Below are 12484 nucleotides of genomic sequence, written 5' to 3' on the forward strand. Positions count from 1 at the left end.
TTTCAGGAGTCTGTAATAGGCAGCCTTGTTTTAGTGGAACAGGCAAGTGTTCCTAGAGTTGGAGTGGTGGAGGATGTTGCCAGATTGAAAGATCGCCACTTTCCTGATACAATTCCTCCTACAACCTCAAAAGACTTTCCCAGTCGGAGATGTAGAGTCTGTTGGCAAAGAGGTTTGCGGAAGGAGGTTCGCATGTACTGCCCCAACTGCCTTTCTAACCCCGGGCTGTGTGTACCTGCTTGTTTTAGATTGTACCACACACAAAAGAATTTTTGGGAGTATCAATGAGTGGTAAAGTGAACTGGTTGGTCTTTATTCTGTAAAACTTATTGTTCAGTTTCAAAGTTTGTATTTGTGTAGTCTTTGTAGATTTAGTTGTTGAGTTAGTAGATTTGTATCAATTTGCAATTTGTTTTCGTTTCTCTTTTATTTAAAAAAAAACTAAAGTATGATGTTGGTTTGCGTGTAGTGTCCATTGTCTGACTGTGTGCATGGTTTGGCGCTTGGCTGCCGGTGTCTGTGGACTGGTGCTTGTATAAGCGGTGTCTGCGGACTGGTGCTTGACTGGCGGTGAGCGTGGTCTGGTGTTTGGTTTGCGGTGTGCGTGCTCTTGCGCTTGCCTGGTGTTGTGTTTGGATTTGTCTTTGGCTGGTGGTGTTCGTGGAGTGGTGCTTGGCTGGCGGTGTGTGTGGAGTTGTGCTTGGCTGGTGGTGTGTGTTGAGTGGCGCTTGGCTGGTCGTGTGTGTGGAGTGGCGCTTGGCTGGTGGTGTGCGTGGAGTGGTACTTGGCTGTCTGTGCACGGAGTGTTGCTTGGCTGGTGTTGTGTTTGTGGAGTGGCGCTTGGCTGGTGGTGTGTGTGGAGGGGCGCTTGGCTGGTGGTGTGCATGGAGTGGTACTTGGCTGTCTGTGCACGGAGTGGTGCTTGGCTGGCGGTGTGTGTGGAGTGGTGCTTGGCTGGCGGTGTGTGTGGAGTGGTGCTTGGCTGGCGGTGTGTGTGGAGTGGTGCTTGGCTGGTGTTGTGTTTGTGGAGTGGCGCTTGGCTGGTGGTGTGCGTGGAGTGATGCTTGGCTGGTGGTGTGTGTGGAGTGGAACTTGGCTGTCGGTGTGCGCTGAGTGTTGTTTGGCTGGCGGTGTGCATGGTCTGGTGCTTGGATGGTGGTGTGGGTGGACTGGCACTCGGCAGGCGGTGTGTGAGTAGTTACTTTCTGTTGGTCACTACACACACTGCTAGTTAAGTGACACTCCACACAGTCCATCATTTTGTGTAGTTGCAGTGTCAGAAATGTGGGTGTGTGAAAGTGATGGGCCCTTGAATGGCGCTGTTTGCTGGTGTGAGTGTTGAAATGTGATGGGTCCGCGGCTGGCGGTGTGAATGTTTTGTATGTGTCACGCGTACGAAAGGTGTATGAATGGCCTGTAAAGAGGTTGGTGCCTTGACGTGGCTTTACAGCTCACGAGCTGTGAGTCAGTGGTTCAGTTTATCATACTTTCAATTATACGCAGTGTATTTCATTTTTGATGAAATTACTTGCGTATCCAATTGTATGTACTGAATCATCACTCACCCTCGTGCCAAATCCAACCAGTATGTGTGTGTGCTTGCGGATTAGATGGGTGTGCAGTAATAATTTTTTTTTTCTCTTTCTGCAGTAGGGTGTACCTTGTCCCTTATTGTGATTGTTGTTATGTGTTGCTTTTCCATTCGGATGGTGTCAATGGTCTGGTTTGTATCAGGTATGAAAGGTGCGTGAATGGCCTGTAAAACGGTTGGTGCTTTGTCGTGGCTTTACAGCGCACGAGTTGCGAGTCACTGGTTCGGTTTTTATGCATTTATTTATTGACAGAGCATTTCATTTTTTTGAAATATCTTGTTAATAAAATGTTATGTACTGAACCATCACTCGCCCTCGTGCCAAATCCAACCTGTATGTGTGTGTCTTTGAGGAATAGATAGCCGTGCTTGAATGTTTGACTTTTGAGTAACTCTGTTAAGGTGTGGTATCCTTTTACTCGGGAGAACAAGGGGAACGCAGGGTGGTAGGACTTTTTTACCGGCACGGCGATCCCACGCCAAAAAGTTTGGAAAAGTGCTATTTTTACTTAATTTTAAGGTTTGCAAGGAGTTCTGGGAAGGAAAACATTGGGGGACCCACGCATGCCATACCTCCCTGGACTCTCCCGGGTGTCTAGTTTTCAGAACTGTTTGGGTTTGCTACTTTCCAAAGAATACCACCCAGCCCCGGGCCAAAAACGCAGGTGCCCCCCCCCCCCAAAATCAAAGTTATATTGCTTCAGGGTATTTTAAATTCACCACCGTACGATTTGGACCTTTTCCTGTTGCAGCCACTATGGCTACCCACGCAAGTGTGGTACCGTTTTTATCGGGAGACCTGGGGGAACGCTGGGTGGGAGGTAATTTGTGTGAGCCCAGTGATGCCACGCTTTCCCAGACTACAACGTGTGAAAAAATTGATTTTTTTCTGGTGAAATTGAGGTTTGCAAGGGATTCTGGGTAAAGGAACGTTGGAGGATCCATGCAAGCCATACCTCCTTGGAAGCCCCCGGGTGTCTACTTTTCAGAAATGTGTGGGTTTGGTAGGTTTCCATAGATGGCTGTCTCGCACGGGCCAGAAACCCAGGTTACCCCTCTTGCAAAAGCTGGTGAATTTAACAATGGTGAAAATGTCAAGTCCACCAGCTTTTGCAAGAGGGGTTACCTGGGTTTTTGGCCCCGTGCTAGACAGCCATCTAGGGAAACCTACCAAACCCACACATTTCTGAAAAGTAGACACCCGGGGGCTTCCAAGGAGGTATGGCTTGCGTGGATCGTCCAACGTTCCTTTACCCAGAATCCCTTGCAAACCTCATTTTTTGCTTGGAAAAAATCAGTTTTTTCACACGTTTTAGTGTGGGAAAGCGTGGCATCACTAGGCTCACACAAATTACCTCCCACCCAGCGTTCCCCAAGGTCTCCCGATAAAAATGGTGCCTCACTTGCGTGGGTAGGCATAGTGGCTGCTTTAGGAAAAGGCCCAATTCATACTGTGGAGACCAAAAAATTACCTTTAGCCAAATAATCTTTTTTTTTGAGCGGGTCACCTGAGCTTTTGGCCCGGGGCTTGGTGGGCATCTTTGGAAACTACCAAACCCAAACAGTTCTGAGAACTAAACACCCGGGGGAGTCCAGGGAGGTATGGCATGCGTGGGTCCCCCAATGTTTTCCTACCCAGAAACCCCTGCAAACCTTAAATTTTGGTCAAAAAACCCACTTTTCCGTACTTTTTTGAGTGGGATCTCACTGCCGGCACAAATGTCCTACCACCCAGCGTTTCCCTTGTTCTCCCGAGTAAAATGATACCTCACTTGTGTGGGTGGGCCAAAAACTCAGGTGCCCCCCCCCCCAAAATCGAAGTTATATTGCTTCAGGGTATTTTAAATTCACCACCGTACGATTTGGACCTTTTCCTGTTGCAGCCACTATGGCTACCCACGCAAGTGAGGTACCATTTTTTTCAGGAGACCTGGGGGCACGCTGGGTGGGTGGAATTTTGTGGATCCACGCAGATTCCAGAACTTTCCACCACAGAAATGTGAGGAAAATGTGTTTTTTGTGTCAAATTTTTATGTTTGCAAGGGATTCTGGGTAACAAAACCTGGGGGTAGGCAGACGAGTCACCCCATCCTGAATTCCCCTGGGTGTCTAGTTTTAAAAAAAGTATAGGTTTGCTAGGTTTCCCTAGGTGCTGGCAGAGCTACGGCGCAAAAACAAAAGATAGTCTTTTTGTCCAAAACGTGCTAAATTTCAATGGGAAATTGAGGTGCGACCATGCTGCGTTTTGCGCTGTTTCATGTCGCAGCCACTATGCCTACCCACGCAAGTGAGGTACCATTTTTTTCGGGAGACCTGGGGGCACGCTGGGTGGGTGGAATTTTGTGGATCCACGCAGATTCCAGAACTTTCCACAACAGAAATGTGACGAAAATGTGTTTTTTTGTCAAGTTTTTATGTTTGCAAGGGATTCTGGGTAACAAAACCTGGGAGTAGGCAGACAAGTCACCCCATCCTGAATTCCCCTGGGTGTCTAGTTTTCAAAAATGTACAGGTTTGCTAGGTTTCCCTAGGTGCTGGCAGAGCTAGGGCTAAAAAACAAAAGGTAGTCTTTTTGTCCAAAACGTGCTAAATTTCACTGGGAAATTGAGGTGCGACCATGCTGCGTTTTGCGCTGTTTCATGTCGCAGCCACTATGCCTACCCACGCAAGTGAGGTACCATTTTTTTCGGGAGACCTGGGGTCACGCTGGGTGGGTGGAAATTTGTTGGTCCACGCAGATTCCAGAACTTTCCCCCACAGAAATGTGAGGAAAATGTGTTTTTTATGTCAAATTTTTATGTTTGCAAGGGATTCTGGGTAACAAAACCTGGGGGTAGGCAGACGAGTCTCCCCATCCTGAATTTCCCTGGGTGTCTAGTTTTAAAAAATGTATAGGTTTGCTAGGTTTCCCTAGGTGCTGGCAGAGCTACGGCGCGAAAAGAAAAGGTAGCCTTTTTGTCCAAAACGTGCTAAATTTCACTGGGAAATTGAGGTGCGACCATGCTGCGTTTTGCGCTGTTTCATGTCGCAGCCACTATGCCTACCCATGCAAGTGAGGTACCATTTTTTTCGGGAGACCTGGGGGCACGCTGGGTGGGTGGAAATGTGTTGATCCACGCAGATTCCAGAACTTTCCACCACAGAAATGTGAGGAAAATGTGTTTTTTTAGTCAAATTTTTAGGTTTGCAAGGGATTCTGGGTAACAAAACCTGGGGGTAGGCAGACGAGTCACCCCATCCTGAATTCCCCTGGGTGTCTAGTTTTCAAAAATGTACAGGTTTGCTAGGTTTCCCTAGGTGCTGGCAGAGCTACGGCGCGAAAACAAAAGGTAGTCTTTTTGTCCAAAACGTGCTAAATTTCACTGGGAAATTGAGGTGCGACCATGCTGCATTTTGCGCTGTTTCATGTCGCAGCCACTATGCCTACCCACGCAAGTGAGGTACCATTTTTTTCGGGAGACCTGGGGGCACGCTGAGTGGGTGGAAATTTGTTGATCCACGCAGATTCCAGAACTTTCCACCACAGAAATGTGAGGAAAATGTGTTTTTTTTGTCAAATTTGTATGTTTGCAAGGGATTCTGGGTAACAAAACCTGGGGGTAGGCAGACGAGTCACCCCATCCTGAATTCCCCTGGGTGTCTAGTTTTCAAAAATGTATAGGTTTGCTAGGTTTCCCTAGGTGCTGGCAGAGCTACGGCGCAAAATCAAAAGGTAGTCTTTTTGTCCAAAACGTGCTAAATTTCACTGGGAAATTGAGGTGCGACCATGCTGCGTTTTGCGCTGTTTCATGTCGCAGCCACTATGCCTACCCACGCAAGTGAGGTACCATTTTTTTCGGGAGACCTGGGGGCACGCTGGGTGGGTGGAAATTTGTTGATCCACGCAGATTCCAGAACTTTCCACCACAGAAATGTGAGGAAAATGTGTTTTTTTGGTCAAATGTTTATGTTAGCAAGGGATTCTGGGTAACAAAACCTGGGGGTAGGCAGACGAGTCACCCCATCCTGAATTCCCCTGGGTGTCTAGTTTTCAAAAATGTATAGGTTTGCTAGGTTTCCCTAGGTGCTGGCAGAGCTACGGCGCAAAAAGAAAAGGTAGTCTTTTTGTCCAAAACGTGCTAAATTTCACTGGGAAATTGAGGTGCGACCATGCTGCGTTTTGCGCTGTTTCATGTCGCAGCCACTATGCCTACCCACGCAAGTGAGGTACCATTTTTTTCGGGAGACCTGGGGGCACGCTGGGTGGGTGGAAATTTGTTGATCCACGCAGATTCCAGAACTTTCCACCACAGAAATGTGAGGAAAATTTGTTTTTTTTGTCAAATTTTTATGTTTGCAAGGGATTCTGGGTAACAAAACCTGGGGGTAGGCAGACGAGTCACCCCATCCTGAATTCCCCTGGGTGTCTAGTTTTAAAAAATGTACAGGTTTGCTAGGTTTCTCTAGGTGCTGGCAGAGCTACGGCGCGAAAAGAAAAGGTAGTCTTTTTGTCCAAAACGTGCTAAATTTCACTGGGAAATTGAGGTGCGACCATGCTGCGTTTTGCGCTGTTTCATGTCGCAGCCACTATGCCTACCCACGCAAGTGAGGTACCATTTTTTTCGAGAGACCTGGGGCACGCTGGATGGGTGGAAATTTGTTGATCCACGCAGATTCCAGAACTTTCCACCACAGAAATGTGAGGAAAATGTGTTTTTTATGTCAAATTTTTATGTTTGCAAGGGATTCTGGGTAATAAAACCTGGGGGTAGGCAGACGAGTCACCCCATCCTGAATTTCCCTGGGTGTCTAGTTTTAAAAAATGTATAGGTTTGCTAGGTTTCCCTAGGTGCTGGCAGAGCTACGGCGCGAAAAGAAAAGGTAGCCTTTTTGTCCAAAACGTGCTAAATTTCACTGGGAAATTGAGGTGCGACCATGCTGCGTTTTGCGCTGTTTCATGTCGCAGCCACTATGCCTACCCATGCAAGTGAGGTACCATTTTTTTCGGGAGACCTGGGGGCACGCTGGGTGGGTGGAAATTTGTTGATCCACGCAGATTCCAGAACTTTCCACCACAGAAATGTGAGGAAAATGTGTTTTTTTAGTCAAATTTTTAGGTTTGCAAGGGATTCTGGGTAACAAAACCTGGGGGTAGGCAGACGAGTCACCCCATCCTGAATTCCCCTGGGTGTCTAGTTTTCAAAAATGTACAGGTTTGCTAGGTTTCCCTAGGTGCTGGCAGAGCTACGGCGCGAAAACAAAAGGTAGTCTTTTTGTCCAAAACGTGCTAAATTTCACTGGGAAATTGAGGTGCGACCATGCTGCGTTTTGCGCTGTTTCATGTCGCAGCCACTATGCCTACCCACGCAAGTGAGGTACCATTTTTTTCGGGAGACCTGGGGGCACGCTGAGTGGGTGGAAATTTGTTGATCCACGTAGATTCCAGAACTTTCCACCACAGAAATGTGAGGAAAATGTGTTTTTTTTGTCAAATTTGTATGTTTGCAAGGGATTCTGGGTAACAAAACCTGGGGGTAGGCAGACGAGTCACCCCATCCTGAATTCCCCTGGGTGTCTAGTTTTCAAAAATGTATAGGTTTGCTAGGTTTCCCTAGGTGCTGGCAGAGCTACGGCGCAAAATCAAAAGGTAGTCTTTTTGTCCAAAACGTGCTAAATTTCACTGGGAAATTGAGGTGCGACCATGCTGCGTTTTGCGCTGTTTCATGTCGCAGCCACTATGCCTACCCACGCAAGTGAGGTACCATTTTTTTCGGGAGACCTGGGGGCACGCTGGGTGGGTGGAAATTTGTTGATCCACGCAGATTCCAGAACTTTCCACCACAGAAATGTGAGGAAAATGTGTTTTTTTGGTCAAATGTTTATGTTAGCAAGGGATTCTGGGTAACAAAACCTGGGGGTAGGCAGACGAGTCACCCCATCCTGAATTCCCCTGGGTGTCTAGTTTTCAAAAATGTATAGGTTTGCTAGGTTTCCCTAGGTGCTGGCAGAGCTACGGCGCAAAAAGAAAAGGTAGTCTTTTTGTCCAAAACGTGCTAAATTTCACTGGGAAATTGAGGTGCGACCATGCTGCGTTTTGCGCTGTTTCATGTCGCAGCCACTATGCCTACCCACGCAAGTGAGGTACCATTTTTTTCGGGAGACCTGGGGGCACGCTGGGTGGGTGGAAATTTGTTGATCCACGCAGATTCCAGAACTTTCCACCACAGAAATGTGAGGAAAATTTGTTTTTTTTGTCAAATTTTTATGTTTGCAAGGGATTCTGGGTAACAAAACCTGGGGGTAGGCAGACGAGTCACCCCATCCTGAATTCCCCTGGGTGTCTAGTTTTAAAAAATGTACAGGTTTGCTAGGTTTCTCTAGGTGCTGGCAGAGCTACGGCGCGAAAAGAAAAGGTAGTCTTTTTGTCCAAAACGTGCTAAATTTCACTGGGAAATTGAGGTGCGACCATGCTGCGTTTTGCGCTGTTTCATGTCGCAGCCACTATGCCTACCCACGCAAGTGAGGTACCATTTTTTTCGAGAGACCTGGGGCACGCTGGATGGGTGGAAATTTGTTGATCCACGCAGATTCCAGAACTTTCCACCACAGAAATGTGAGGAAAATGTGTTTTTTATGTCAAATTTTTATGTTTGCAAGGGATTCTGGGTAATAAAACCTGGGGGTAGGCAGACGAGTCACCCCATCCTGAATTCCCCTGGGTGTCTAGTTTTAAAAAATGTATAGGTTTGCTAGGTTTCCCTAGGTGCTGGCAGAGCTACGGCGCAAAAAGAAAAGGTAGTCTTTTTGTCCAAAACGTGCTAAATTTCACTGGGAAATTGAGGTGCGACCATGCTGCGTTTTGCGCTGTTTCATGTCGCAGCCACTATGCCTACCCACGCAAGTGAGGTACCATTTTTTTCGGGAGACCTGGGGGCACGCTGGGTGGGTGGAAATTTGTTGATCCACGCAGATTCCAGAACTTTCAACCACAGAAATGTGAGGAAAATGTGTTTTTTAGTCAAATTTTTAGGTTTGCAAGGGATTCTGGGTAACAAAACCTGGGGGTAGGCAGATGAGTCACCCCATCCTGAATTCCCCTGGGTGTCTAGGTTTCAAAAATGTACAGGTTTGCTAGGTTTCCCTAGGTGCTGGCAGAGCTACGGTGCGAAAACAAAAGGTAGTCTTTTTGTCCAAAACGTGCTAAATTTCACTGGGAAATTGAGGTGCGACCATGCTGCGTTTTGCGCTGTTTTATGTCGCAGCCACTATGCCTACCCACGCAAGTGAGGTACCATTTTTTTCGGGAGACCTGGGGGCACGCTGGGTGGGTGAAAATTTGTTGATCCACGCAGATTCCAGAACTTTCCACCACAGAAATGTGAGGAAAATGTGTTTTTTTTGTCAAGTTTTTATGTTTGCAAGGGATTCTGGGTAACAAAACCTGGGGGTAGGCAGACGAGTCACCCCATCCTAAATTCCCCTGGGTGTCTAGTTTACAAAAATGTATAGGTTTGCTAGGTTTCCCTAGGTGCTGGCAGAGCTACGGCGCAAAAACAAAAGGTAGTCTTTTTGTCCAAAACGTGCTAAATTTCACTGGGAAATTGAGGTGCGACCATGCTGCGTTTTGCGCTGTTTCATGTCGCAGCCACTATGCCTACCCACGCAAGTGAGGTACCATTTTTTTCGGGAGACCTGGGGGCACGCTGGGTGGGTGGAAATTTGTTGATCCACGCAGATTCCAGAACTTTCAACCACAGAAATGTGAGGAAAATGTGTTTTTTTTGTCAAATTTTTATGTTAGCAAGGGATTCTGGGTAACAAAACCTGGGGGTAGGCAGACGAGTCACCCCATCCTGAATTCCCCTGGGTGTCTAGTTTTCAAAAATGTATAGGTTTGCTAGGTTTCCCTAGGTGCCGGCTGAGCTAGGGCTCATAAACAAAAGGTAGTCTCTTTGTCCAAAGAGCGCAAGATTTCACTGGGAAATTGAGGTGCGACCACGTTGCATTTTGTGCCGTTTCCTGTCGTAGGCACAAGGCCGACCCACACAAGTGAGGTACCGTTTTTATCGGGAGACCTGGGGGAACGCTGGGTGGGTGGAAATTTGTTGATCCACGCAGATTCCAGAACTTTCCACCACAGAAATGTGAGGAAAATGTGTTTTTTTGTCAAAATCTTAGCTTTGCAAGGGATTCTGGGTAACAAAACCTGGTGGTAGGCAGTCGAGTCACCCCATCCTCAATTTCCCTGGGTGTCTACTTTTCAAAAATGTATAGGTTTGCTAGGTTTCCCTAGGTGCCGGCAGAGCTAGGGTGCAAAAACTACCGGTAGGCACTTTGCCAAAAAAGGGTCAATTAGTAACTGCAAAATTTAGGTGTGACCACGTTGCATTTTGCGCCGTTTCCTGTCGCAGGCACAAGGCCGACCCACACAAGTGAGGTACCGTTTTTATCGGGACACTTGGGGTAATTCAGATTTGTAAATCAACTGTTATTACCAATTGAGATGTCATGCATTTCTCCCTTTCAATGAAAGACATTGTGTAAAAAAAAAATCTTTATGAAAAATGACCAATAATTCTCATGCTAGTATGAGTATTCCCAATTTTGAAAATGTGCAATTATATACTGTTTCTGAACTCTATAATTTGTACCCAATTCAGAAATACATAGGTGTCTTTCATACAGATTATTCCATGTATACATTTTCCAAGACAAAGTGCAATATACCCAGAAATGAAAAAATACCATTGCAAGTTGCTGCTCAGTTTTTGGATCTGGGTTCGTCGGATTCTTGGGGAAACTACAAGTCCTATATATCCCCACAACCAGGAAGGTCTAACGGATGTAACAGTATATTGCTTTCCAAGAGCTGTCAAAATTAGAAAAAGTTATAGGTGAAAACGTTGAGACAAAAGGCTGTTGTTTTTCAACAGATTTTCAAATATTCCAATATCTAACTGTTAGTTTCTATAACGAAACCTTCATGGATTTAGACAAATGACCCCTTTCTGAATTCAGAATGTTGTCTACTGTTCGAAAATGTAAAGCTTTCCAGGATCCATTATTGCTTTCAGACTCATTTCTACCATTAACTGGAAGGAGGTGGAAAGCTCTAAAAATAGCAAAAATAGGCTATGTCCCAGAAAAATGCCAAAAGTGAGTGAAAAATTTCGGTTCTCTGACAAAAGACTGTCATTCCCTGAAAGCTGAGAAAATGGAGATTTCAGCCCCACAAACCCTTTTTTGATACCATTTTCAGGGAAAAACCCAGAGGCTTTCATTTGCAGCCCGTTTTCCCAATTTTTCTGAAAAAAACAAACAAATCACTATATTTTGGTTAATTTCTGGGACCCCTCCAAGGGAATCCACAAATCCTGGGCGCCTTTAGAATCCACATGATTTTGGAAGAAAAGTATGCAAATTTGGCGCGGATACCTTATGTGGTCAAAAAGTTACAAGGGCCTAAGCGCGCACTACTCCAAAACGCCAAAAAAAGCCTTAGCACAGGAGGGGAAAAGGCCTAGCAGCGAAGGGGTTAAGATTGTGCTTGTCATTAGGGTACCTTGAGTAGGTCGTATCACATTCTGGAATGCTGTCTTTCTTATGGTGCACTGTGCCCTGGAATCGATGTGTTGTAACAGATTCGGGCCTCGAACTGCTGGATAGCACTTTCCTTCCACCAGACGATGGTGCCTTTGGTCACGGACGGGCCGCCATGCAAGATATTCAGAAGCAAAATTGCCCTATGCATTCACCAAAGCACTTCGACAGTGCACCGACCATCCAGCCTTCATTTTGAAGCATTCCTTCCTGCTTTACCTATTATCAGTTTGCCTGACGCGTTTCGGGGTCAGAGACCCCGTCTTCAGAGGCTGCAAAGAATAATGCACAGAAATCGCTGGAGAGATAGAGTAGGTAGCGTTGCAATCAATAATGCACCAACATGATGGACCGGTGCGGCTCCGGACGTCCAGAGCCACCGGCCGCTTTGCATGCGGTGGTGCAGTCCCCACGGCAAGGCTGCAGCGCATTTTATTAAGTTCCACATTGCCAAAGCTTTAGGACGCACTCTCCATCCGTTCAATAAGGCATTTGCTGTGGTAAAATAAATTTGTGAATACGTACCTCCGAGAGTGCTTCCTTTCTTCCTGCGGGAGATTTCGCTATTGGGAGGTGGAGCAGAATTGGATTTGCACCCTCGCAACGGAGGCACCCGCCTGGGAGTGCGGCGCTCTGGTGCTTTTTGAGCTGCAATATATATATATATATATATATATATATATATATATATATATATATATATATATATATATATATATATATATTCCAAAGAGCTATCAATGATAGCATAAGTCAGCACTCAAACAAAGGATATATTTCCCAAATTTTCCTTTTATTGTTCAAAAAGGCAGCATTCCTCGCATAGTACCAACGCGTTTCGCAACGTACTGTTGCTTGATCACGGTAAGGATACAATGTTGCTGTTCTTTCTTATATTTTTCAAAAAAAACGGCCTGAGACCCATCAGTATGATCTCACTTCCTGTCCAACAACAGGAAGTAGCTTGGGAGTTGTAGTTTTTACATTAAAAAAACGAGTGTTTGTAGTTCTGACATTGGGGTCAATACAGTCTCTTATCTCTCTATGGATGTGTCAACATAATCAATCAAGTAATACATTTCTGTACATTTCATAGAACCTTTCAGGGATGACGCTTATTGTATCATAACATTTATCAAAAAAAAATTTTTCCCCATTAAGGTGGGTGTCGGGTGTTCGCCCTCTGGTGGGCACAATTATTTTACCATCTATTCTCCATTCAAAACTCTCTAGTGAGTATCTCTGTCATACTTATACATCTATTGAGGCCCTCTAGTGGGCTGATGGTCCTCACCTTAACACCCCCTCAAATCT

This window comes from Lissotriton helveticus, chromosome 1_1 (genome assembly GCF_964261635.1).
Source record: "Lissotriton helveticus chromosome 1_1, aLisHel1.1, whole genome shotgun sequence".
NCBI classification, from domain to species: domain Eukaryota; kingdom Metazoa; phylum Chordata; class Amphibia; order Caudata; family Salamandridae; genus Lissotriton; species Lissotriton helveticus.